Raw genomic sequence first — 26,169 nt, 5'->3', positions numbered from 1 at the left:
ATGTCTAAACAAGGAGACGATTGCTACTTCTATTTCTATTCTACCTGTAGCAAGGTATGGCTGGCTTTCCTTTGCTTTGCTTTTTTTCCCCCTTTTTTTCAGGAAGGAGTAGATTAGGAGGAGGAAGCACACTGGTCTTTGGTTAACTTGAGAACCAGATAGATTGTGAATTCAGTTGTAGCACCATTAGGCAGCAGCATGGCCATTTTTGAGGCTGTACTCTATTTTCCTTGTTGGTTTCCTTTTGGTTCCAGGGAGACAAATGTGCCTACCGCCACTGCGAAGCTGCTCTGGGCAATGAGACGGTCTGCAAGCTGTGGCAGGAGGGTCGTTGTTTCAGGAATGTCTGCCGATTCAGACACATGGAAATTGACGTGAGTGCCTAACAATGTGTTCTCAAAATAAATCCACAAAAGCATTTTTCAGTGCCGTAGGTGTACTGATTGTGCTTTTGCAGGATAGATTTGTTTGCTTCAAAATCATACTGGTTTCTGTTACCAAGAGAGGGGGTGGGAGGAAGCAGAGGGAAATAAAATCAATGCCTTAGGTATGTCTTAGCAAGATATTTGTTTATTTTTTTTATTAGATGCTGACAGTTTTCTCAAGAGATGCAGAATAGCTGTTAAATAGACTGCTAAAACGTGCTGGAGCAGGGGGGTAATAAACAGGCTGTTCTATCCTCATGGGAGCAGGCTTGATAATGAACTATCAGGTGTCTTCTGACCCACAGTCCTTCAGATAACGCTGTTGTAGCTGCCTGGGGTAGGAAGTGGGGAAAGTTAAAGGTGCAGCAGAACTAAGTCTCCAAGAAGTAGTTCTAGACAGGGTTAACCTAGGCAATTTCAGATGTTCTTTTTCCCTCTGAATAATCCTAGTATAATCCTAGGTGTATTAGTTTAAGCCACCCTCAAGTGATGTCTGAGAGTGCCTGTCTTCTCAAACTGAGTGATGACCAAACTAAATGTGCATAGTGGTTACAGCTTATGCAAACTTTGTGAATATGCCCAGAAATACTACACTTAACTGAGAAACTGACCTTTGGAATGCTGTTTCAGCACTGTGTTGTGACAGCTGTCACGATCTGGAGCTGTGCATCTCTTTGCAAGCCTCAGGTGCATGTTATCACGAGCTTTTCTTTCTTTCTGTCTTCAGAAAAAGCGCAGTGAGATTCCTTGCTACTGGGAGAACCAGCCGGGAGGCTGTCAGAAAGCCAACTGTGCTTTTCATCATGCAAAGGGACGTTACATCGATGGACAATTCTTACCACCAAGCAAGAGTGAGTTTAGGTCCTTTTTCTTTAAGCGCTGAAGAATTAATTTTGAGTATTACTTAGTGGGTGCCAATCCTGTAGGGGGCGTCAGGTAACTGTTCATTTGTGAGGGCAGGAAAAGGTCTGCAGTCATAGGTGTACTGCACCGAGTGTACTGCTGGTGTTTGTTTTCTGCTTTCGTGCTCAGCTTCTCTTTGCTTTGTGTGATGTTTGCCTTGCAGTTTGCTTCCTGTTGTTTCCTCTTTTGCTGGGTGGTAGGGAGATGTGTTGTTGTTGGAAGGGAAATCATTGTTCACGGTGTAAGCAGTGATGGGATGGGCAAAAGGAGATGCTGAATTCGTTGTCTGTGCGGGTTATCTGCCTTTGCTACCATCTCTTTGCATTGTGGTCAAAGTTTTAAACTGCCATATTACCGATGATCCTCCTCTTCCTCTAGCTACACTGCCAAGTCCGCCTGAGTGCGCGGACGATGATCTGAAAGTGGCTCAGATGTCACTGCAGCAAAACAAACTTTCTGTCCAGTCAAATCCCTCTCCACAGCTAAGGGGGTGACGAAAGTGGAAAACTCTGAAAATGTCCCAAGCCCTACACACCCTCCAGTTGTAATCAATGCTGCAGATGATGATGAAGATGATGATGGTGAGCATGTTTTGGTTCTTGGAAGGAATTTGTGCTGTAAATGAATGTGTTAAATCTTTGTTTCTTGAAGGAATCTGTGCTGTAAATGAGTGTATAAATCACAGATGACCTGAGGTCTGACTAGCGATAGGGCAGGCAGTCTGGCCAGGTCACTGGTGGCTTTGTCTGGCAGTCAGTGGACAGAAGCTGAAACGTTGGAGGAAAGCTTAGAACCACTCCTGGCTTTAGCTGGTCTTTTGTGTAAAGTTCTATGTGAAACTAGGAAGGAAATTTCTTTTTTCTGTCTGAAGAGCAATGTGTTGTGTAGTAGTTAAAGCTGCAGAGAGAATCTAGAGTCCTAGATGTTTTGTCCTAGTGTATTCTACTTAGGAGTTCATCAGGTCAGTGTAGCTGTTTAAAAACAAACAAACAAACAAACAAAACAAAACAGCAACAAAGTTTTTTATATGAACCATGGGCTGAAGTGTCACTGCATGAGCTACGTAATCATGACCAACCTGGTCTATGCATAACTGAATCGATTTTTCCCCTTCAGACCAACTTTCTGAGGAAGGAGAAGAAACTAAAACTCCCGTCCAGCATCCAGCTGCGGAAGGCAAAAATGGATTACGGGTGATTTCCACTCGGAAAGGCAGTTCTATTACTACTAAACAAGGTATGCCAGCACCTTAGTAGGATAAATCAGAAGAACTTGACAGTTAAGTCAAAAGCAGCGTGGTGTAAAAACACAACAAAATGTAGGGGTGCTGAATGGAGTCGGTTATTTCCATGATCTCATTTCTGCCATTAATACCATCATGTGCCCATTGGGTCAGAAAGGTGAACTCCTTTTCTTTACTTTTGGAGAACAAAACAGGGCCACAGCATGGAGTTTAAATGGCTGCACGTGCAGCCTTGCAACCACTGCTGATAAGCCATATCTAACGATAGAGGGATCTAATATTGTGTAAATGGATTAAAATTAAAACTACATTTTGAACCCTGAAGGATGAAAGGAGGGGCAAAATGCCATTGGTTCTATGGCTCTTTCACTTGTGAGGAGTGTTGACAGGCTTTATTCGAAATACTTCAGAAAGTTCCTGAGCGCTAAGAAGCCTGAGGACCTGTGGTCCTCAGTGAGTGCCTCTAAGCCTGTCTCATGAACTGTTTCCTGTTTTCAGAGGGCAATCTGAATTTTGGAATAAAAACACTTGAGGAAATCAAATGGCAGAAGATGAAGGAAAAAAATAAGAGACACGGTGGTGAGTTAATATTGCCTACTTTCTTATCCTGTTCACGGCAGGTGATGGTGACTGGGAGCTGCTTGAGGGACAGACTTCCATTTTTAGCTGGGGGCATAAAGCAACCTGATTCTCAGCCAGCTGGTATTCTAAATGGGAGTCCAAAGGGCAACCAGAGGCAAATTAGTCACCTCTCTTCTTTACATGCTCTGCTTGCTGTATTTTTGACAGTAACAAATCATTTAAAGTTTTTTGTTCTTTGTGATAGTTTTTTATGTTGGGTAAACTTCCTTATGTTTTGGTTGCTCTGAACAGAAGGTTCTTCAAGATCTTCTCTTCGTCCCGTTGATTCTATGATTTTTCCTGCTCCAGAAGAGGAAAATGTCCGGACAGTGGTGAGAACTGTGACAGTGTCTTCCAAGAAAGGTAATAATGAATGCTTTTGTTTTGATTTCATTACTCCTAAACTGGAGGGTTAAGCAATAATTAAAACAATTCACCCATGTTAGCCTTCTGGTGCTGCCTTCTGTTCAAAACGTGCTTTTATGCTTAAAGTCCCTGGTTGTACTGGAAAGATTTGGTGCTCAGGTTAAGTGCAGTGGCAGGAGAAAAAAAAAAGTGTCAGTATGCCAATAGGGGGGTAACTGAAAAACAGAAGAGTAACGAGAAGAGCGAGCTGTAGAAGCCAGTGCTATATAAGAAGCAATTTCTGAAGCATTAAAGAGGCGTACAGTGGCAGGTGTGGACACAGTATGACAGGTGTTTGTGTATAAATTGTTTAGAGCTGTGCAAATGCCTTTTAAAGGGAAAAAAGTGTGGAAGTACTTTTACTCGTAGACATTCACCTTAGAAAGGAATATTTCTCAGCATTTGCACCTAAGAATATTCTGCTTGCTTATGCAGCTTTGTTCTGCACAAAGTATAGGTGTCAAGCAGACTCAGATTCACTCTCTACTATCTCAGCTGGAATTTGAAGCAAGCACTGAGACTATTAATATTTTTTTTCCATGTTAATTATAGTTAAAATATGAGTTTGTGTGGTCTAGCTGTCAAAACAGTGTCTGACTAGGGTTTTTTGGACATGGGCTAACAGGATAATATTTCTGTTGGCTACTGGTTTCTGTGAAATAGAAAAAAAAATTCCCTTTTGTTTTAGGGGAGGAACCTGTGGTTCGAGTAGATCTTGCTGATAGACAAGGAAAACGGAAAGCCTCCGCGGGTGAGAACTTTTTACGAGCTGTTACGTAGGTGCTGCCTTCTATATATGACTGCATTAAAGAGTATTTGTGATGTATGAAGGGAAAATACATTGCAGTGGAGATCTGTGTTGACGGCAGAAATGGAAAAAAAAAAAAAAATCATTTAGCAGCTGAAAGGCAATTCTATGAAAATATGCTTGAAAAAGAGAAGCTTATTGTTGACTGTTCTCAAACCTTCCTGCAAAGAAAAGTTCTTACAATATTCCTTGTTTTCTCTGAAGATGATGTAGGCAGCCTTCCAGTGAAGCGCAGCCTTGCTGAAAGGCTGGGGAAGAAGGTAGAGGCTCCGGGAAATGCTGACAAAGCACCCAAGAGAGAGACAGGTACTAAACGGGCATCTGGATTGGATTCCTGGGTTTCGTATTTAGTCTTTCTGTTTGTCCTTTTCCAGTGATGTTTCTTGTTGCATGTTGGCTGAGGTCGTAATCACTGGGATTCAAAGCTACCTTTCCTGTCTTGTTTTGAAATGTGAACCTGAAGTTGACATTATGCAGCCTCCCTAATTCGTTCTTTTTCTGTTTTGCAGTTCGAGTTCCCAAGTCTCTGAAGGACAGGCTGGGATTACCTCCTAAACAGACCAGTACTGAGAGAGGTAACAGCTAGATCTTAAATATGCTTTCTCCTCCTTCCTTTCCACGAACTTGGACTGCTTTCATACATCCCTACAAACTAATTTAAACGAAAACAAAGAACTGACGCCTCTTGGTTGAGTGCTGAAGCTCTTCTGACAGCCACTATCAGAACTCTGGCTCTAGGTGTGTGTTTATTTTCTACTTGTGCCTTGTCGAGGTTTTTAGCTGCTTCTGTGAACCGTTACGTACAATTAGAATAGAACCACTGCCAGGAGCAGGAATTTGAAATGCAGTCTGAAAAAGTAATAAAGTAAAGCAGCATTTCTGTGTAGCAGTTCTCTCTGGATAGGGCTGGTCTTCAAAATACAAGTGGCTCAGAGGAGGAGGAGAATGTTGTTCTAAGGATATTGTTCTAAGATGCATTATTGGGAACGCTCAAGATGAGTTTTCCTTAGTGCTCTGACAAATTTTGGAGACTTAAAATATTGCTGGACTCTCTTTAAATGTTGGTGCTTCTCCTCATTTCTTGATGATGACAGGGAAGGCTGCTAAGCCGATGGGAGAGATCCATGTGAAAACACTGGAGGAAATCCGTCGTGAGAAAGCTCTTCAGAGACGCGAACCTCAAGCCAAAGCCGAGGCTGAAGGGCACGGTAAAACTGAAGATTCCAGCGCAGGGGCAAGAGCTGCTCGTGCAGGTCGCATGCAAACTTTCTCTGAAGCCTTGTCTGAAAAAAAGAATAATCGCTTGGTAGAAGAGAAGAAAAAAGCAGGAGAATGCCATAGCAAGAGCAAAATTCAGGGTGAGTCCAAGAAGCAGCTCGCTCTGTCCGGGCCCAGCAAAGGGCAGGCGAAGGAGCCGGCAGGAAAAGTCAAGCCAGAAGGAGAAGTGCGTGTTAAAACCTTGGAAGAAATAAAGCGTGAGAAAGCTCTGCGGATGCAGCAGAGTGAAGGAGATGTGCCAGCTCCCTCGGCACAACCCGGACCTGCCCCAGCAGAGCAGAAATCTTTATGGAGCACAAAACTAACAGGTAATAAGATGCTTTAATGCCTGCCCCAGTGAGGTGCTTCCCATATTGAGCAAGTTCAGTTTGCTCAGGATCTGCTTCATGGATAAATGCTGAATGGCTTGCACATTGTAGCCTTTCTCTCTCTCTCTCATGGGACACAAGGAAATAAATGCACAAAGGAAACAAGTACCCAGCTTTCTTTATTTCTGCCGTTGACAACACTTTTTTTTTGTCTTTTTTTAAAGCACCTGAAAAAGAAGAAAAGAAGGCAGTGGAATTGAACCGGCCTTTTCCTAAACTTTCCTCTGGACCTGATGTACAGGTGAGTCCTCTGTGAAGACACACATACATTCGTACAATTTCTGATAATTCTGACAAGTTTTGTTACTCACCGTGTGCCACCCTCTTGAGTGTGTTCTTACCCTTCAGCAGCTGGTAGGAGCTGCAGTGCAGTCTAAATCCTATCGCCAGCAGCATTTCCAGACAACTCTGTAATCCTCAAACTTGGAATCAGTCTGTTTATACCACAGCAAGAAAGAAACCCTGTTAGCACCAGCTGAAATCTACACAGTTAACGTGGAGGGAATTCTTTTTGTTCTTACTGACTTGATCTGTCAGACATGAAGGATTTAATACAGAAGGCCAGAGTTCTGTGTTCAAGGAAATCAATCTGTCAGTGGATACTGTATAGGGGAACTTGTATGACTTTCTGCTGCTTAAAAAGAATGTGATAAATAGATGTACAGCAGAACACCCTAGCTGTTTAAAGAAGCTTGCCATAGTGGATATTGCAGATATGTGAGACTGCGTCCATAGTAAAGCATGGCTCTTGTTACAGGCAGAATTTTATGGGAAAAAAAACAAACAAACAAACAAACAAAAAAACCAACAGTAACCTGAACGAGATTAATATGCTGTTCCACATCAAGACCATTTTGGAGGGATTGCTGATCAGATTTTCTTAACGAAATCTCCACGGATTTTATTTATTTTTTTTGTCCTACTCATGCACTACTTTTCTTTCCTTCTAGCCCACTCAGCAGAGTGGAACTCGTAAATGTCCAGAGAAGAGCTTTGAAGAGAGACGGTGGGAGAAGTGGCAACAGAGAGAACAACAAGAGAAGCTTCGGCAGGAGGAAGCTGCTGTCAAATCTACTGCTGGCTTCTTTAATACTGAACCAGCAGGGAAAGTGGCAGCTCAATTTCAGGGCCAGGAAGCTAAAAGTAAGTGTTGAAGGTTAAGAGTTACTTAGGTTGTCTTCTGAAATACAGACAGAAGATGACAATTCTCATGCTGTAACTCTGGCTGGGTGCATTTTGCCACGCAGTGCTACGAAGCGAAGGGTGTACTTTCTTTTTCTTAGTTTGTTTCTTTTCCTGCCAGCCAGATGTTAGGTAAGGAACGGGAGACTAGAAAATGACACTACAAATGTGGACTTTGTAGAACAACTTAACTGTGGGACATCACTGCAAGGGAGAGGAAGCTGGTACAAGAGTTGCACACACTCTTGTCCTACTATAACTGCTGCTTTTTCCTTTCCTAGCGGGAGCGGGACTTTAAATATAAAAGCTGTCTATATTTGTGAACCTAGCTTGCACTTAGGATTGCTATGTGTCTGAGGTTTCCCTTGTCCTGGATTATTATTTACTGTAGCTCTTCGGTTTCTTTGTTCCTTTGTATGGCTTGTTGGTAGACAGAGTTTACTATGTGGAAAAGATTCCTGAGAATCCAGGCAATGGCGGTGTAATTGTGCTGGCGAAATGCATTTAAGTGTGTAGAAGGACTGTGGAAATGATTAAGAGAACCTGGATTTTTCCTGAGGCAGAGCAAGACTGTATCAGTTCTCTCTTCCTTTTACTCTAGCCAACTTTATGACATCTGCGAAGCCTTCGCGTGGGAAAGTCACTTTCCCCAAGAAGAAGGCACTGAAACGTAAGGCACCTGGGAGTTACCCGTCTGCCATAGCAGCTGTGGAACTACAGACTGCCTTTGATGCTGACATGATGGGACCTCCAGCCAGAAAAGCAGCCATGGTAAGGCCAGGGGCTAATGCAGCGATGGATCCCTTGTTAAATTTCTACCCTCCTCTATTTGAAAAGGTGGAAAACTCAAACGTTCTGCAGGCCTTCTGTTTCCTTAGAAATCCAGTAGCTGTCTCCAGGATGCTTGTAGAACCCTTCTGTATTTATGAGATGAATGGCACTCTTTAACCGGTACTCTGATGCTGTGATTTCTCTGGTGTGGGGGATTTTGTCCATTAATGCCATGTTCTTAAAAGACACCAGATCGTGAGTAACCTCCAGGTGAATGTGAACTTTCTTCAGGAGCACCTTGGTTTTGTATTTTGGCCACGGCTCCGCAATGCCAGAGGAGAAGCAGTGTGGAGGAAAAAGCTATTAAGGAATCTTTTACCCATGTGTCATAAATACTGTTTTGCTGCTTTCTAGGGTGTTTCAGACGTGCCGGAGCACGTCCCAGCCATCAGACTTGAAGAAAATCCCCAAAACAGGTGACAACCCCAACTTGTTCTTTTTCTTAATCAGTGTATATCCCCAGGGAAACATAAGTTCTGTCACATGTGGGAAAAAATGAGGGTTCTGAGATAATTGAAGCCAAAATCCATCAAAGGAATAAGTCACCTGAAACCACTTTCTAGCAGCTAGCAGGATTGCTTAATTAGGCTTTCTTGAAATGCTGCAAGTCAGCACAGCTTTCCGGTGACTTCTTGGGTTGTCTGAATACCTGAACGAGGATGAGGTGAAGTTCTACTTCCTCGTGAGGTGATAGATGATGAGTAGTGTCCTCTGCCTTTTGGTCCTCAAGAATGCCACCTCAACTCCAGGTGCCCTGGCTTCACAGATAAACCCCCAGACTGAAAAATGTACCTGGTAACACATCGGGCTCTAAATGTAGCCCTGGGTTGATTGATAACAATCCCTGTGTAAGATTGAAGCATAGGAGGGCTTGCCTACAGTTTTAAGAGCCGGTTTGCAGGAAAAGGATTTCCCGTTAAGAAATGGCATATCCTGATTGTTCTTTCTTGCTCTCCCAAGACCTGAAGTGCGTCTTGGAAGCCCGGAAAGATTTGAGGAGCAGATGGAGATGGATCTCGAGACCTCGACCTCAGCTTCTTCCCAGCCAGAAGAGGCACGGACACGCTGGCTGAGTTCCACAGGGAACGTGCCCTTATCTGCGGATGAAGATTTTGAGAAGCTACTTTGGGAAATCTCAGGAGGCAGACTGGAAGCCGAAATCGACTTAGACCCAGGGAAGGACGAGGATGACCTCCTCCTTGAACTCTCCGAGATGATTGACAGTTGAACTGCGTAGTCCTAGGGTATAATTAAAAAAAAAAAAAAAAATTAAAACTGTTCTTCTTGTTGGATACCCCGAGGTGATCCTTTTTCTAACTGAGGCTTTGCAATGAGACTTAAAGCACAGTCCGAAGTGGTAGAAATTGGCAGGATCTGCGCTCAGTTGTCCTAAATTTCCCTGCTGGTCAGAGTTAAGGTCTTGTGCATCCATTCTGTAACTATAGGTGGTTACCTTCGATATCGAGAGGACAAAGCACTTCTTTTGGCACAGAAAGATCTCCATTGGCACGCCATGGTGGCTGCAAATCGATCTTCTGATGGAGCGATGCTCTGAAGGCTTAAATGTAAAGCTTCTTCCTTCCTCCGCCCTTGGCACAACTCGATGTTGGGCACATTGTGAAGCTTCGGTGTTCTGATTTCTCGGACAGTTGATAGCCAAATCCTGGAGTTACTATGTCAACTCTTGACTTTTACTCGTGTATGCCATTGTTTTGACTGTACCCGTGTCAGATGATGAAGCTGTAGGGGTGGGAGGGAGCAGAATCGTTGTTCCAGTGTGTTGTGGACCAAACTTGCTGCCAGGAATGGGGGTGGGGGTCAGCCCACCCAGCCTTCCTTTCAATTATCAGGGAGGATCAAATGGTGAAAAGCAGCAGCTCTGCCATGCGGCTCCACTACCCCCACTCCCTTCTCTTGTGCTATACCAAAGTTCCCCCAGGCTTTGGTTGGTGCTTTTTGCCTGTGTGAGGACTCCGGGGCGAGCAGTCGGGACTCTGCCGCAGTCACAGGGTCGATGAAGGGTTGTTTAAGTGCCTCTTGGTTTTAAAAGTTGCTCCCCTGAGCTGCTGGCTCTGCTGCCTGCTACAGCAAATGTTCGGGTGCCATCAGCATCGCACTTGGGCGTGGGCACTGACCCTGCGGAGGACAGAGCTGAGATTCGGGTGTATTGTGTACCCTGCCACCAGCCATCGTTTTTTTTCCCCTAGCAGATCAATTTTGAATTATTTTCCGAACTTTTCGCGGCACGGTAGGCACTTCCCGCTATGATTTGTGAAGCTGTGGGGGCCCTCAGGCATTTGCTGCTGGCAGAGGAAAAGCGCTTGTCGAATTTGTTGTAAATACTTAATGTTTGGACAAAACCACGCGTCTCTGTGTGTGTGTGTGTGTGTGTGTGCTGTGACGCCCCGGCCCCACCAGGGAAAACCTCCGCCGACGAAACTGCTGCTGGAGCTCACGCAGGCCTTCATCGTGCCGAAGGACTTCACGGGGACTTCTGCCGGCTCAGAAATGGGGGAGAAAAAGCCAAATCAGGAGGAGGAGAGCTCAGAGACTGCGCCCACCTGCCCTCGCTTTCCCTTCACCCCAAGAAGCCCTGTTCTACCATCAGCCTTCGCCTCTTCTGCCTGCGGTGCTGGGAGCGGGAGCGGCGAGGCGGCAGCAGCCATGGCGTACCGCGGGCAGGGCCAGAAGGTGCAGAAGGTGATGGTGCAGCCCATCGTATCCTTCCTGCGGCTGGGGGGTGCCGGGGAGGTGGGTGGGGGGCGGCTCGGACCTCAGGGGGCTCGGCCCGGGCCTTGAGGCCTTGTCGCGGGGCCCTGAGGCCTCGCTGTGGGGTTTGGGGCCTTGTCCCGAGCCCGGAACTGTCGTCCCCGTGCTGAGCCCTTAACGCAGCGCCCCAGAACCTCATCTTCCGCTACCTGCAGAACGTGAGTACCGCGGGGAGGGGGCGGGGATGGGGATTTGGGGAGTGTGGGGGGAGTGGGGAGGGTCTGGGGATTCCCCTCGGTGAGTTTTCGGCTCCTGGCTGTGTCCCGGGACGGGTTTGTGGGGGATGGAGAGCTGTGCGGTGTGCTGGTGGGCACAAGGAGCCCGGCATTTCCCCCTCGTGTAGCCGGGCGTGCAGGGGTGTTCCCTTGTGACTGGAAACGTGTTCTTCACCAAACGTGTAGTATTCACCCGATGGTATAACGCTCAAATGTCAGATTGCACATTGGAACTGCCCCTGAGAGTTGCTCCTCGGAGCGTTTGGGAGCTGTCGTGGCTGTGGCTAGCAGGTATTTCTGAACACATGAGAGAACAAAAGTGCTCAGTGTTTGTGGCCCGACTTACTCTCCTCCTTCGTTCTGCAGAGGTCGAGGATCCAGGTGTGGCTCTATGAGCAGGTGAACATGCGGATAGAAGGCTGCATCATCGTGAGTATCCGCACGTCCCCATGTTACATCTTTCATTTTGCCTCATTCACAATCGTGTTTTTTGGTCAAGAAAAGTTATCACAAGGAAAAAGAGATTTGTACTTCTCTGCCTTTCCCCTCGCCCTGCCCTTCCCTCCCGCTCCTGAGCCCTTCGTCAGGCCTTGCTGGGCCCTCTGTCCGGCTGTCTGTCCGTCCATCCGAACCTCTGGCCATCTGTCCCACCACCCTGCCCCGTCCCTGCCCTCTCCCTAAGGAAGCAAAGAGTCCCCGGTCTGCCTTCATGGGGGGGTTGGGGGGGGGGGGAGGGAGAGGGGAGGTTCTGCTGAGAAAAAAATGGAAGATTTCCCCCTTAACGGGCGCCTTGCGAGTTCTTTCGAGTTCCAACCTTCTGCCTTCCTTCCGTAGCAGTGCCTCTAAGGGGTGCGCTGTAAGGCAGCCCTCATCTGGCGCGTTGCTCCTCCGTTCCCCCAAGGAACTGCCTTCAGGATCTGACTAACTCTGGATGCACCCGGTTGTCGCCTTAATTTCTCCTTTAGCTTGCTGAAAACAAGCCGGTTGGGTGACCTTTTGCGTTTCTCGCTTAAAATTTGGATCGAGGAGGTCTGTGTTTCCTTACGCTGATGTCCACGCTGAAGGTGCAGAAGGGTTCCGTGCTGTTGCTTGGGTCAGCCTTGTTGCCAGGTTTGGAATGTTTAGCCTACCGGTGCTTCGGTGCTGTTGGGCTGCACTCAGAGTGTGAGCTCTGGGCGTTATTTCTCAAATACTGCGTTATTTGAGCGTACAGACCCGAGATATTCTGCGGAGAGGTGATTTAAGGCACGTCAGAACCACCGCTGCGGCGTGTGCCAGCGTCGGACGCCCGTTCGAGTGATCGGGCGGAGCAGGTGAGTTGAATTTGGTGCTGGGTGGCGAGGTGGTGTTGGGGGAAGAGCTAGGCTAAGGAGAGCTTCCTCTTGCTCTGCCCCTTCCCATCTCAAATGGCCGCTTCCTGGGGAGATGGGTTCGTTGGGAGGTTAACTACAACGTTACAGTGAGGATGAGGAATCACCTTTAGTCCCGTAGGTATTTGCTGCCAGGCCGCAGCGTTGATTTCAGAAATTGTATTTAAAAAAGGGAAAAGAAAGGAAAGATGTATTCTTTAACATACTCTCTTTTCTCGGAGAGTAGATGGAGGAGCTTCAGCCGTGCCCTTCCTCCGGAAACGATTCCCAGTGTCTGCTCAGACACTGAGGAGGAAAATGGAGGAGAGCCACCCGATAGAAATAAAGGAAAGAAGGGGTCATGGATTAAGGGAAAAGCACTACTTAAAAAATTGGTGCTCTCTAAAAACGGGTTAAGGGTTTGGGACCTGCAGGTGCTGCCTACACCTGTGTGCGTTGCAGTCGTGCCTGTTGCCACTGAGCAAAACGGGGAGAGCTGCTTTGTCGAACGCGGCGTGTTAAAGCACGTGCCACTGCCTGGAAGAAAAGCACGGACTTCCCTCGTGTGGGCCTTCTTCCCTAGCGATCTGTGGTTTACCTGATGGTTTCCCATAAGCTGAGAATGTTTAAAAGAAAAAAAAAAAAAACAAAAATCAAAAACCAACACCAACGTTGAGAGTGGTGAAGCAGATCCTCACGTGGGGACTCAGAATCAGCGGTGACATCACCATGCGAAGCATTGTGTGTGCTTCGGGTTGGGGCTGCTGCGAGCCTCGCAGCGGGGAGGGAGAGCGGATCCGGGGTGCCTCTGTGTCAGCCCTCTGCCCTGGTGGCTTTGTGAGCACTGAGAGTTTGACTCCTGTGTTCCCAGCTTTCGCTTCCGCACCTGCGGTGTGGCAGAGCCAGCGAGCTGCTTGCTCAGCTGGAGGAGGAAGAGGAGTGACCTCAACATTGCCGAGGTAAAGCACAATTATTGAAAAGATTTGGCAAAGATGTGGGTTGTACCAGCGCGGCTGCTGCAGCTGCAGCAGATCCTGGAGCATTGGAGAAGATAGAGAGGGTTTTCTTCATGAAAAGAATGCTGTTAAAAGTGTTTTCATGCCAGAAATTAGGATAAACGCCTCTGTTGTTTGACATCCTCTATTGAGCTGGCACATTGGCATTACAGCGTACCTGGCACGCTGTTTGTATTAAAAAAAAAAGGTATTTTATTCAGGGCAGGCCAGAAACCTGCCTTGGCACTTGCACATCGCAGCAATGCTTACAGACCCTACATCCTGGCTGCCAGGCCAGGATCTAAATCCGATGGTGCTGTTGGTAAACTGAAGCTCAGGAAGCGCTTCTGGGTTTTTTTGTCCTTCCATGTGAATTTTTACCCTGTGAAGATGGTGTATTAAGCTATTTTCGTAACAACAAATAGGTTTAAAAGCAGTTTCAGTTTAACATCTACACGCTTGGGTGTTATTAACAGAGCTTTGTATACTGAGCTGGTGCTTGGTAGGAGAAAAAACATCAATCTTACCTGGGAAACCTGGACCCCCTCAGCTACATACTGCTATGAGGAAACTCAGATGTAAGAACACACTTAAATAACACCTCACCAGAGCTGTTGTGCTCCTGACCACCAAAGGCACCTTTTTCCAACACCGTCGTACTGGAAGTTGATGCAGCTGGTTCCATCCGTAACGTGTGACTGTACAGTGCTGTAAAAGAACTATTTTTTCACAGCTTTGGAGAAAGTGAAGCAGAGAAAACCACGCATAACCACTGATACCTGGACCCCAAACTGCCACAGGCTGACGGTGATGCCCACTGGATATCTCCTGATACCCTGCTGCCTTCTGACTGCTCCAGCAGAAGTCCTGTTTTAATTAGCCAGCAGGTCCCTCTGAGGGAGGGACTTTGCTAAAACTCCTGCCGTAGGAAGTATCCTACGGGAGCCAAGTTGCTAAACCGATGTGTGGTTTTCCCTTAACCCCCTCACCCCTGACTTTCCAGCTCCTGACAGCACTGCCCACGTGTGCAGTGTCACCGTGTGCCATCTAGGTGCCAGCTGCCATGGTTTATATATTGTAAAATTAGTGATTTGGGACTCGTGAGCACTGAGGAGAGGCTAGCAATTGCTTAAGAGCTTTCCTTGTGTCGCTCTGGGGCAGGGAGATGGGTGAAACATCTTAGGCTTGAAAGTGATTCCCTGCAGAGTGACGTGCTCAGATCTGCACAACAGATCTGTCGTTTTGGTCACCTTATTAGATCCCTGCTTGAGAGGTTGCTTGCAAGAATCGATTCGTCTTCACCTTGATGTGTCAAGCTAAAGACAAATCTGTGCCGAAGCACTGTTTGATCAGACGAGTGCCTCAGTTCAGGATTGTTCTTTGACAGCTACAGAAACAGCAGGACGATCAGCGCCTTCAGGAACAGATGAATTTGATCTTGAGGCTGTCGTAAAACAGGTCCCTGAAGTCTGAAGACTCTTCAAATAGTTTGGGCCAGCAAGGAGCAGCTGTACGTGGCGGCTGCGGTAACTCGGGGCTCCGAGTCTCAGAGAGCGTGGTGAAAGGTGACCCCCAGCTGGCTGCTGGAGGAAGCTGAGGCAGCGTTCAGCTCTAACCTTTGCCTTCTTGGCTGGCATCTTTGCACTCCTGCTGTCAGTGGGTGTTGAGTGTCCTTCCCGGCAGCCTCAGAACGTGCCCTCAGATGTAGGCAGCATTTAGCAGCTAGAATTCCCTCAAATAGAAAGAGTACAAATGATGCGTTTTCTGCTTTTGCTTTGGAACTCTTAGCTTGAGGTTTTCCTGCAGGCCATGAGGTTTCTTGCAGCAGCAGGGATGAGTTGTGTTAGCAAGAGGCTGTTCTGTGCTTCGACTGTGGGAAGATGAATGGTTACGTGTGCACCGTTAAATATAACTTGACACCTAGCACACCGCACTTGCAGCCTGTGGGGTGCTTTAACAAGCAGGTAAATCAGCAGAGGCTGTTTTGCAGCCGGGGTGATGCTGGGTGATTAAAAAGCAGGGGCAGAACAAGGAGTTTCTAGTGTTTGTTCTTGCTTGTCATCCGACTCTCCACTTCCACTGTTCTTTAAAAAAAACAAAAACAAACAAACAAACAAATAAAAAAAAAAACAAGCAAGGGGTAAGCATCTTAATATCTTTATTATAAATGGAAGGCACAAAAGAGGCCAGCAACAGAGACTGTCCAAGAGAAATGCTTTGTGCTTTATAAACAAACAAGGAAGTACCCTTAGGTGGGTGTGATAATCCTCCTCTAATGCGTTTTTGGGGTGCAAAAATAGATTTGTTCCTTTCTTGCTCTTCTCTGCAGGACAAAGGCAGAATAGGCACTGCAAAGTTAGACCAGGGAGGTCAGTTTGTTCCGTACTGAGAAAGACAAGCCTGTAAAACAAACTAGACAGATTTTCTTTGTAGTATTCATCTTCCTTCAGCAAAGGCAAAGCTTATGACACTTGTTGGTGTGTATTTCCAGACCCCCAGCTACTGGCACTGTAGCGCATCTCTAATTCTTTGGTACAAAAGGTTCAAAATCTCTTAATGCAAAAATTTTACCAGCACCCTGGAGCAAAAAAAAAAGAAATCTAAAACCCTTACCAACTTCTATTACAGACCTGCTGAGTGCACCAGAGTTACTCATTTTTATTCAGGCTTTCAGGGGCAACTTCAGTTGGTTTAGCGCTTGGATTGCTATGTTGGCAGATGTCAGTTTAAAAAAAAAAAAAGCTTTTGAGGTCCTTTTTAAAATGAGACTGCTTTTTTGGAATTTGGAATACTGCAAGGTATCGTTGGTTTTGCTTTCTTCCCATTCCTTAGACCAGATCCATTCAGATTCTGAACAGCGTTCCCGGTGTGTTCAGGAAAATGGAAGGCAACAAGCAAAATGATGAGCTCCTTGGGCAGTCAAAAGAGCTAAATCTGGAGAGTGTTTTGAGTCAAACTTCCATGCTAAGGAGCACCAGTAATTGTTAGAAGTAGCTGCAGAGGAACCTGCATGGCACTGGGTGTGTTTCTGAAGGTGCTAAAGGTCCGAAGTGACGATTCCTATCCATACTAAAGAAGAGAAGGAAACCTTGCACTTAACTACTGTTTTTATTCCCTTTGTCCAGCAGTCAAAAGCAGTAACTAATATGAGAACCCAACTTTTCCTCTCTTTATTTTAGATTTGGGAAAATTCCCTGCCAAAACAATATTTCCTGGAAAATTCACTAGTGTTTGTGTGAGTAAAAGCTTCCAACCTTTTATTATTAATTTGTAAGAACTATTTCATCCACTTTTGTCCAGAAGAGTCAGAAATAATTTGCACAGAAATGTGCAGCGTTTTAATGAAAGGATTCAGAATCACTCTAATTTGAACTGGTTGCAGGTTTTGTGACATTTAGTGTCTTAAAAAAAAAAAAAAATCAAAATTTCTGACTTCATATCAGAAAAAAAGAAAAAAAAATGCTTGTGGCGAAATAAAATCTGTTGCAGCTCTGCTCATCGAAAACTCATTGGCTGTTAAATTGGACCTAAGTCGTCTTCTCTAACCTTTCATGATCCTGCAGCAATGGCTGATGATGGATATATGGATTAGGGAACAGCACGTGATGGCAAACCTGTGGTATTTGCTACTGTACTGGGTCTGGCTGGAATGTTTACTTTCCCTGCAGCAGCCCATACAGTGCCGTACTCTGTACTTGTAGCTGGAACAGCAGTGTTATCACACCAGTGTTGTGTGTACTGCTGAGCAGCAGTGGCACAGCATTGGGCCTTTCTCTAACCCTCCTAGGGGGTGGGCAAAAAGGTGAGGAGAGAAACATCACTAGGGCAGCTGACCTAAACCAATCAAAGGGATATTCCATACCATGTGATGTCCCACTCAGCAATAAAAGGTGGAAACAGGAAGAAGAGGGGAGGGGTGGGCTCTCGTTGGGAAAACGTCGGTCCTCCTCTCGAACACCGGCTGCGTGCGTTGAGGCCTTGCTTCAAGGACGTGGTCAATCATGGCTCATTTGTGGGAAGTAGAGAGTAATTTCTTTCCTCTGCACTTCCATATAGCCTTCATTTATTTTGTTTGTTTGTTTTCCTCCCTTCTTTTTATTTTTCCTTTTCCCCTCCCTTTTCCCCTTTCCCTTTTTATTTCCCCTTAGTTAAATTGTTTAGTTCATGGTAGTCTTTATTTAATTATTATAATTTTTTCCCTTTAATTAAATTATCCTTATCTCAACCCGTGAGTTGTTCTTTGCTTTACTTCTCCCCCTCCTCATCTAAAGGAGGGGGAGTGAGAGAGCGGTTGTGGGGTTTAGCTGCCCAGCACGGTAAAACCACCACAGCTACAGCGCAGAAAGAAAAACCAAATTGCTTCCAAAAAATCAAAGTAATTCAAAATCCTTGGTATCATGCAGCCGTGCCACTGGCAAAGTGAGCATTCCCCTGCTTCTCAAAGCTTGCTGTACCCTTGATCTGCTGTCTTGCTGCTGTTAATTGATTGCAACTCTACATGTCTGATCAGGGCTACGAGTTGTTCTCGATATGGAGATCATACAACATCTACTGTGCACGCTTGTGTGTATAGATATGTTTATCCTGTATGCATGTACATCCGTATGCATATTTGTGTGCTGGCCCCCAGATCCCTCATGTTACAAAGCATCGGCCTCGAAGGCATACTCATCAAAATCTTTTGCAGAGCCTCCATTTTTTTCTAGTTCCCTCAAAATGAGAGAATTTTTACGCGCTCTCTGTGTCGAAAAGGCAAAAATTCTGATTTTCACTGTCGCTCTCGCTAACTTTCTCTCACTCCCTCCTCGTGTGTGTATAAACACAGATGTGTGTATGCGTATGCACATCAGTGGATTTAGATGCACTGGTATGTTTTTTGCTGTACAGGTAATAAAGACGGGGAAAGGTTTTTGTGTTTTCTTAATAGGTGAAGAAATCTTGAAGACCAGAGATTGGAACATGCTGAATTTTAAATTAAAAAAAAAAAAAAGAAAAAAAAAGTTAAATTGTCCGGCTGTGGAAGATGGAGCCTCATTTTTGCAGCCACTTTGAATCACGAGTTCATCTCTAAATGCGCTGTTTTTTTTTTTGTTTTTGTTTTGGTTTTTGGTTTTTGTTTTTTATTTTTTTGAAGAGCTAACTAACCGTGGCTGCATCCAGTCTGAGAGAGCATTCAAATGGACTTGCTTCCTCTCTTAGTTATAAGCTGTTTAAAAGCGCATCCTTTGTTTGAATTGTGGATGAGAGGTTCCCTTGGCAAAGTGAGGAGGAAAATTCTTCCTACCCCTTTATTATTAATTCACGGATTCAGTCTTGGTTCGGCCTACAGGAGCAGTTAACTGGAAGCCTTTGAAGATCGATAACTTTGCTGAGGTTGTCCAGGTAGGTGAAATCGAAGACCCACAGGGCCTGGAACGTGCTGTTTAATGCGTCCTAACTGTGTTCTAGAGAAGTTATTTGTAGCCATAGTTGATTATTGACTTGCATGTATCATCAGGTGGTTTTTTAAGGAGTGACTCCGTTTTCAGGCTTCCAGATGTGCTCCAGGTCATATTATTGAGGATGTGGAAGAGAACGCTTGCTGACAAAGCTCCTGGCAGCTTTACAGAACTTTAATATTTAGTTAGTTCATGTAACAGCTGATTTCAAGGCTTTGCTCTCTTTGAGAGACTGATAACTTGATTTGATTAACTGAAGAAAGCTGGAAAAATGTTTGTTCCTCATTATTTTTCACTTGTTACTTTCTTTCGGGTTACTTTTAAAAAGAAGATTTCACTGATCACAAGCCAGTAGAAGACTTTCAGCCCAAGCAAGGGTGAAGACAGCTCTCTCCAAGAGCAGAGGAAGTCCCTGTGGAGAGAACCCGAGCTTGTTAGCAGAACTCGTCGGCATGTCTAAACAAGGAGACGATTGCTACTTCTATTTCTATTCTACCTGTAGCAAGGTATGGCTGGCTTTCCTTTGCTTTGCTTTTTTTCCCCCTTTTTTTCAGGAAGGAGTAGATTAGGAGGAGGAAGCACACTGGTCTTTGGTTAACTTGAGAACCAGATAGATTGTGAATTCAGTTGTAGCACCATTAGGCAGCAGCATGGCCATTTTTGAGGCTGTACTCTATTTTCCTTGTTGGTTTCCTTTTGGTTCCAGGGAGACAAATGTGCCTACCGCCACTGCGAAGCTGCTCTGGGCAATGAGACGGTCTGCAAGCTGTGGCAGGAGGGTCGTTGTTTCAGGAATGTCTGCCGATTCAGACACATGGAAATTGACGTGAGTGCCTAACAATGTGTTCTCAAAATAAATCCACAAAAGCATTTTTCAGTGCCGTAGGTGTACTGATTGTGCTTTTGGAGGATAGATTTGTTTGCTTCAAAATCATACTGGTTTCTGTTACCAAGAGAGGGGGTGGGAGGAAGCAGAGGGAAATAAAATCAATGCCTTAGGTATGTCTTAGCAAGATATTTGTTTATTTTTTTTATTAGATGCTGACAGTTTTCTCAAGAGATGCAGAATAGCTGTTAAATAGACTGCTAAAACGTGCTGGAGCAGGGGGGTAATAAACAGGCTGTTCTATCCTCATGGGAGCAGGCTTGATAATGAACTATCAGGTGTCTTCTGACCCACAGTCCTTCAGATAACGCTGTTGTAGCTGCCTGGGGTAGGAAGTGGGGAAAGTTAAAGGTGCAGCAGAACTAAGTCTCCAAGAAGTAGTTCTAGACAGGGTTAACCTAGGCAATTTCAGATGTTCTTTTTCCCTCTGAATAATCCTAGTATAATCCTAGGTGTATTAGTTTAAGCCACCCTCAAGTGATGTCTGAGAGTGCCTGTCTTCTCAAACTGAGTGATGACCAAACTAAATGTGCATAGTGGTTACAGCTTATGCAAACTTTGTGAATATGCCCAGAAATACTACACTTAACTGAGAAACTGACCTTTGGAATGCTGTTTCAGCACTGTGTTGTGACAGCTGTCACGATCTGGAGCTGTGCATCTCTTTGCAAGCCTCAGGTGCATGTTATCACGAGCTTTTCTTTCTTTCTGTCTTCAGAAAAAGCGCAGTGAGATTCCTTGCTACTGGGAGAACCAGCCGGGAGGCTGTCAGAAAGCCAACTGTGCTTTTCATCATGCAAAGGGACGTTACATCGATGGACAATTCTTACCACCAAGCAAGAGTGAGTTTAGGTCCTTTTTCTTTAAGCGCTGAAGAATTAATTTTGAGTATTACTTAGTGGGTGCCAATCCTGTAGGGGGCGTCAGGTAACTGTTCATTTGTGAGGGCAGGAAAAGGTCTGCAGTCATAGGTGTACTGCACCGAGTGTACTGCTGGTGTTTGTTTTCTGCTTTCGTGCTCAGCTTCTCTTTGCTTTGTGTGATGTTTGCCTTGCAGTTTGCTTCCTGTTGTTTCCTCTTTTGCTGGGTGGTAGGGAGATGTGTTGTTGTTGGAAGGGAAATCATTGTTCACGGTGTAAGCAGTGATGGGATGGGCAAAAGGAGATGCTGAATTCGTTGTCTGTGCGGGTTATCTGCCTTTGCTACCATCTCTTTGCATTGTGGTCAAAGTTTTAAACTGCCATATTACCGATGATCCTCCTCTTCCTCTAGCTACACTGCCAAGTCCGCCTGAGTGCGCGGACGATGATCTGAAAGTGGCTCAGATGTCACTGCAGCAAAACAAACTTTCTGTCCAGTCAAATCCCTCTCCACAGCTAAGGGGGTGACGAAAGTGGAAAACTCTGAAAATGTCCCAAGCCCTACACACCCTCCAGTTGTAATCAATGCTGCAGATGATGATGAAGATGATGATGGTGAGCATGTTTTGGTTCTTGGAAGGAATTTGTGCTGTAAATGATTGTGTAAATCTTTGTTTCTTGAAGGAATTTGTGCTGTAAATGAATGTGTTAAATCTTTGGTTCTTGAAGGAATTTGTGCTGTAAATGAATGTGTTAAATCTTTGGTTCTTGAAGGAATTTGTGCTGTAAATGAATGTGTTAAATCTTTGGTTCTTGAAGGAATTTGTGCTGTAAATGAATGTGTTAAATCTTTGGTTCTTGGAAGGAATCTGTGCTGTAAATGAGTGTATAAATCACAGATGACCTGAGGTCTGACTAGCGATAGGGCAGGCAGTCTGGCCAGGTCACTGGTGGCTTTGTCTGGCAGTCAGTGGACAGAAGCTGAAACGTTGGAGGAAAGCTTAGAACCACTCCTGGCTTTAGCTGGTCTTTTCTGTAAAATTCTATGTGAAACTAGGAAGGAAATTTCTTTTTTCTGTCTGAAGAGCAATGTGTTGTGTAGTAGTTAAAGCTGCAAAGAGAATCTAGAGTCCTAGATGTTTTGTCCTAGTGTATTCTACTTAGGAGTTCATCAGGTCAGTGTAGCTGTTTAAAAACAAATAAACAAACAAACAAACAAACAAAACAAAACAGCAACAAAGTTTTTTATATGAACCATGGGCTGAAGTGTCACTGCATGAGCTACGTAATCATGACCAACCTGGTCTATGCATAACTGAATCGATTTTTCCCCTTCAGACCAACTTTCTGAGGAAGGAGAAGAAACTAAAACTCCCGTCCAGCATCCAGCTGCGGAAGGCAAAAATGGATTACGGGTGATTTCCACTCGGAAAGGCAGTTCTATTACTACTAAACAAGGTATGCCAGCACCTTAGTAGGATAAATCAGAAGAACTTGACAGTTAAGTCAAAAGCAGCGTGGTGTAAAAACACAACAAAATGTAGGGGTGCTGAATGGAGTCGGTTATTTCCATGATCTCATTTCTGCCATTAATACCATCATGTGCCCATTGGGTCAGAAAGGTGAACTCCTTTTCTTTACTTTTGGAGAACAAAACAGGGCCACAGCATGGAGTTTAAATGGCTGCACGTGCAGCCTTGCAACCACTGCTGATAAGCCATATCTAACGATAGAGGGATCTAATATTGTGTAAATGGATTAAAATTAAAACTACATTTTGAACCCTGAAGGATGAAAGGAGGGGCAAAATGCCATTGGTTCTATGGCTCTTTCACTTGTGAGGAGTGTTGACAGGCTTTATTCGAAATACTTCAGAAAGTTCCTGAGCGCTAAGAAGCCTGAGGACCTGTGGTCCTCAGTGAGTGCCTCTAAGCCTGTCTCATGAACTGTTTCCTGTTTTCAGAGGGCAATCTGAATTTTGGAATAAAAACACTTGAGGAAATCAAATGGCAGAAGATGAAGGAAAAAAAGAAGAGACACGGTGGTGAGTTAATATTGCCTACTTTCTTATCCTGTTCACGGCAGGTGATGGTGACTGGGAGCTGCTTGAGGGACAGACTTCCATTTTTAGCTGGGGGCATAAAGCAACCTGATTCTCAGCCAGCTGGTATTCTAAATGGGAGTCCAAAGGGCAACCAGAGGCAAATTAGTCACCTCTCTTCTTTACATGCTCTGCTTGCTGTATTTTTGACAGTAACAAATCATTTAAAGTTTTTTGTTCTTTGTGATAGTTTTTTATGTTGGGTAAACTTCCTTATGTTTTGGTTGCTCTGAACAGAAGGTTCTTCAAGATCTTCTCTTCGTCCCGTTGATTCTATGATTTTTCCTGCTCCAGAAGAGGAAAATGTCCGGACAGTGGTGAGAACTGTGACAGTGTCTTCCAAGAAAGGTAATAATGAATGCTTTTGTTTTGATTTCATTACTCCTAAACTGGAGGGTTAAGCAATAATTAAAACAATTCACCCATGTTAGCCTTCTGGTGCTGCCTTCTGTTCAAAACGTGCTTTTATGCTTAAAGTCCCTGGTTGTACTGGAAAGATTTGGTGCTCAGGTTAAGTGCAGTGGCAGGAGAAAAAAAAAAGTGTCAGTATGCCAATAGGGGGGTAACTGAAAAACAGAAGAGTAACGAGAAGAGCGAGCTGTAGAAGCCAGTGCTATATAAGAAGCAATTTCTGAAGCATTAAAGAGGCGTACAGTGGCAGGTGTGGACACAGTATGACAGGTGTTTGTGTATAAATTGTTTAGAGCTGTGCAAATGCCTTTTAAAGGGAAAAAAGTGTGGAAGTACTTTTACTCGTAGACATTCACCTTAGAAAGGAATATTTCTCAGCATTTGCACCTAAGAATATTCTGCTTGCTTATGCAGCTTTGTTCTGCACAAAGTATAGGTGTCAAGCAGACTCAGATTCACTCTCTACTATCTCAGCTGGAATTTGAAGCAAGCACTGAGACTATTAATATTTTTTTTCCATGTTAATTATAGTTAAAATATGAGTTTGTGTGGTCTAGCTGTCAAAACAGTGTCTGACTAGGGTTTTTTGGACATGGGCTAACAGGATAATATTTCTGTTGGCTACTGGTTTCTGTGAAATAGAAAAAAAAATTCCCTTTTGTTTTAGGGGAGGAACCTGTGGTTCGAGTAGATCTTGCTGATAGACAAGGAAAACGGAAAGCCTCCGCGGGTGAGAACTTTTTACGAGCTGTTACGTAGGTGCTGCCTTCTATATATGACTGCATTAAAGAGTATTTGTGATGTATGAAGGGAAAATACATTGCAGTGGAGATCTGTGTTGACGGCAGAAATGGAAAAAAAAAAAAAAATCATTTAGCAGCTGAAAGGCAATTCTATGAAAATATGCTTGAAAAAGAGAAGCTTATTGTTGACTGTTCTCAAACCTTCCTGCAAAGAAAAGTTCTTACAATATTCCTTGTTTTCTCTGAAGATGATGTAGGCAGCCTTCCAGTGAAGCGCAGCCTTGCTGAAAGGCTGGGGAAGAAGGTAGAGGCTCCGGGAAATGCTGACAAAGCACCCAAGAGAGAGACAGGTACTAAACGGGCATCTGGATTGGATTCCTGGGTTTCGTATTTAGTCTTTCTGTTTGTCCTTTTCCAGTGATGTTTCTTTTTGCATGTTGGCTGAGGTCGTAATCACTGGGATTCAAAGTTACCTTTCCTGTCTTGTTTTGAAATGTGAACCTGAAGTTGACATTATGCAGCCTCCCTAATTCGTTCTTTTTCTGTTTTGCAGTTCGAGTTCCCAAGTCTCTGAAGGACAGGCTGGGATTACCTCCTAAACAGACCAGTACTGAGAGAGGTAACAGCTAGATCTTAAATATGCTTTCTCCTCCTTCCTTTCCACGAACTTGGACTGCTTTCATACATCCCTACAAACTAATTTAAACGAAAACAAAGAACTGACGCCTCTTGGTTGAGTGCTGAAGCTCTTCTGACAGCCACTATCAGAACTCTGGCTCTAGGTGTGTGTTTATTTTCTACTTGTGCCTTGTCGAGGTTTTTAGCTGCTTCTGTGAACCGTTACGTACAATTAGAATAGAACCACTGCCAGGAGCAGGAATTTGAAATGCAGTCTGAAAAAGTAATAAAGTAAAGCAGCATTTCTGTGTAGCAGTTCTCTCTGGATAGGGCTGGTCTTCAAAATACAAGTGGCTCAGAGGAGGAGGAGAATGTTGTTCTAAGGATATTGTTCTAAGATGCATTATTGGGAACGCTCAAGATGAGTTTTCCTTAGTGCTCTGACAAATTTTGGAGACTTAAAATATTGCTGGACTCTCTTTAAATGTTGGTGCTTCTCCTCATTTCTTGATGATGACAGGGAAGGCTGCTAAGCCGATGGGAGAGATCCATGTGAAAACACTGGAGGAAATCCGTCGTGAGAAAGCTCTTCAGAGACGCGAACCTCAAGCCAAAGCCGAGGCTGAAGGGCACGGTAAAACTGAAGATTCCAGCGCAGGGGCAAGAGCTGCTCGTGCAGGTCGCATGCAAACTTTCTCTGAAGCCTTGTCTGAAAAAAAGAATAATCGCTTGGTAGAAGAGAAGAAAAAAGCAGGAGAATGCCATAGCAAGAGCAAAATTCAGGGTGAGTCCAAGAAGCAGCTCGCTCTGTCCGGGCCCAGCAAAGGGCAGGCGAAGGAGCCGGCAGGAAAAGTCAAGCCAGAAGGAGAAGTGCGTGTTAAAACCTTGGAAGAAATAAAGCGTGAGAAAGCTCTGCAGATGCAGCAGAGTGAAGGAGATGTGCCAGCTCCCTCGGCACAACCCAGACCTGCCCCAGCAGAGCAGAAATCTTTATGGAGCACAAAACTAACAGGTAATAAGATGCTTTAATGCCTGCCCCAGTGAGGTGCTTCCCATATTGAGCAAGTTCAGTTTGCTCAGGATCTGCTTCATGGATAAATGCTGAATGGCTTGCACATTGTAGCCTTTCTCTCTCTCTCTCATGGGACACAAGGAAATAAATGCACAAAGGAAACAAGTACCCAGCTTTCTTTATTTCTGCCGTTGACAACACTTTTTTTTGTCTTTTTTTAAAGCACCTGAAAAAGAAGAAAAGAAGGCAGTGGAATTGAACCGGCCTTTTCCTAAACTTTCCTCTGGACCTGATGTACAGGTGAGTCCTCTGTGAAGACACACATACATTCGTACAATTTCTGATAATTCTGACAAGTTTTGTTACTCACCGTGTGCCACCCTCTTGAGTGTGTTCTTACCCTTCAGCAGCTGGTAGGAGCTGCAGTGCAGTCTAAATCCTATCGCCAGCAGCATTTCCAGACAACTCTGTAATCCTCAAACTTGGAATCAGTCTGTTTATACCACAGCAAGAAAGAAACCCTGTTAGCACCAGCTGAAATCTACACAGTTAACGTGGAGGGAATTCTTTTTGTTCTTACTGACTTGATCTGTCAGACATGAAGGATTTAATACAGAAGGCCAGAGTTCTGTGTTCAAGGAAATCAATCTGTCAGTGGATACTGTATAGGGGAACTTGTATGACTTTCTGCTGCTTAAAAAGAATGTG

General features: G+C 44.8%; 1 pseudogene across 1 annotated transcript; it reads left to right on the top strand.

Moving 5' to 3' along the window:
* Nucleotides 1-24,252, top strand: LOC309890989 (zinc finger CCCH domain-containing protein 11A-like; annotated as a pseudogene). The gene is made up of 15 exons: nucleotides 1-54; nucleotides 255-374; nucleotides 1,153-1,276; nucleotides 1,707-1,909; nucleotides 2,445-2,564; nucleotides 3,070-3,128; nucleotides 4,423-4,711; nucleotides 4,915-4,980; nucleotides 5,500-5,991; nucleotides 21,054-21,191; nucleotides 21,915-22,034; nucleotides 22,540-22,620; nucleotides 22,915-23,025; nucleotides 23,756-23,818; nucleotides 24,080-24,252. The product of its transcript is annotated as a zinc finger CCCH domain-containing protein 11A-like (transcript).
* The last annotated feature ends 1,917 nt before the right edge of the window (nucleotides 24,253-26,169 follow it).

The sequence above is a fragment of the Aythya marila genome, assembly GCF_965140915.1.
Source record: "Aythya marila genome assembly, contig: HAP1_HAP1_SCAFFOLD_219, whole genome shotgun sequence".
NCBI lineage: Eukaryota > Metazoa > Chordata > Aves > Anseriformes > Anatidae > Aythya > Aythya marila.
This window is presented reverse-complemented; position numbering and strand designations above follow the sequence as displayed.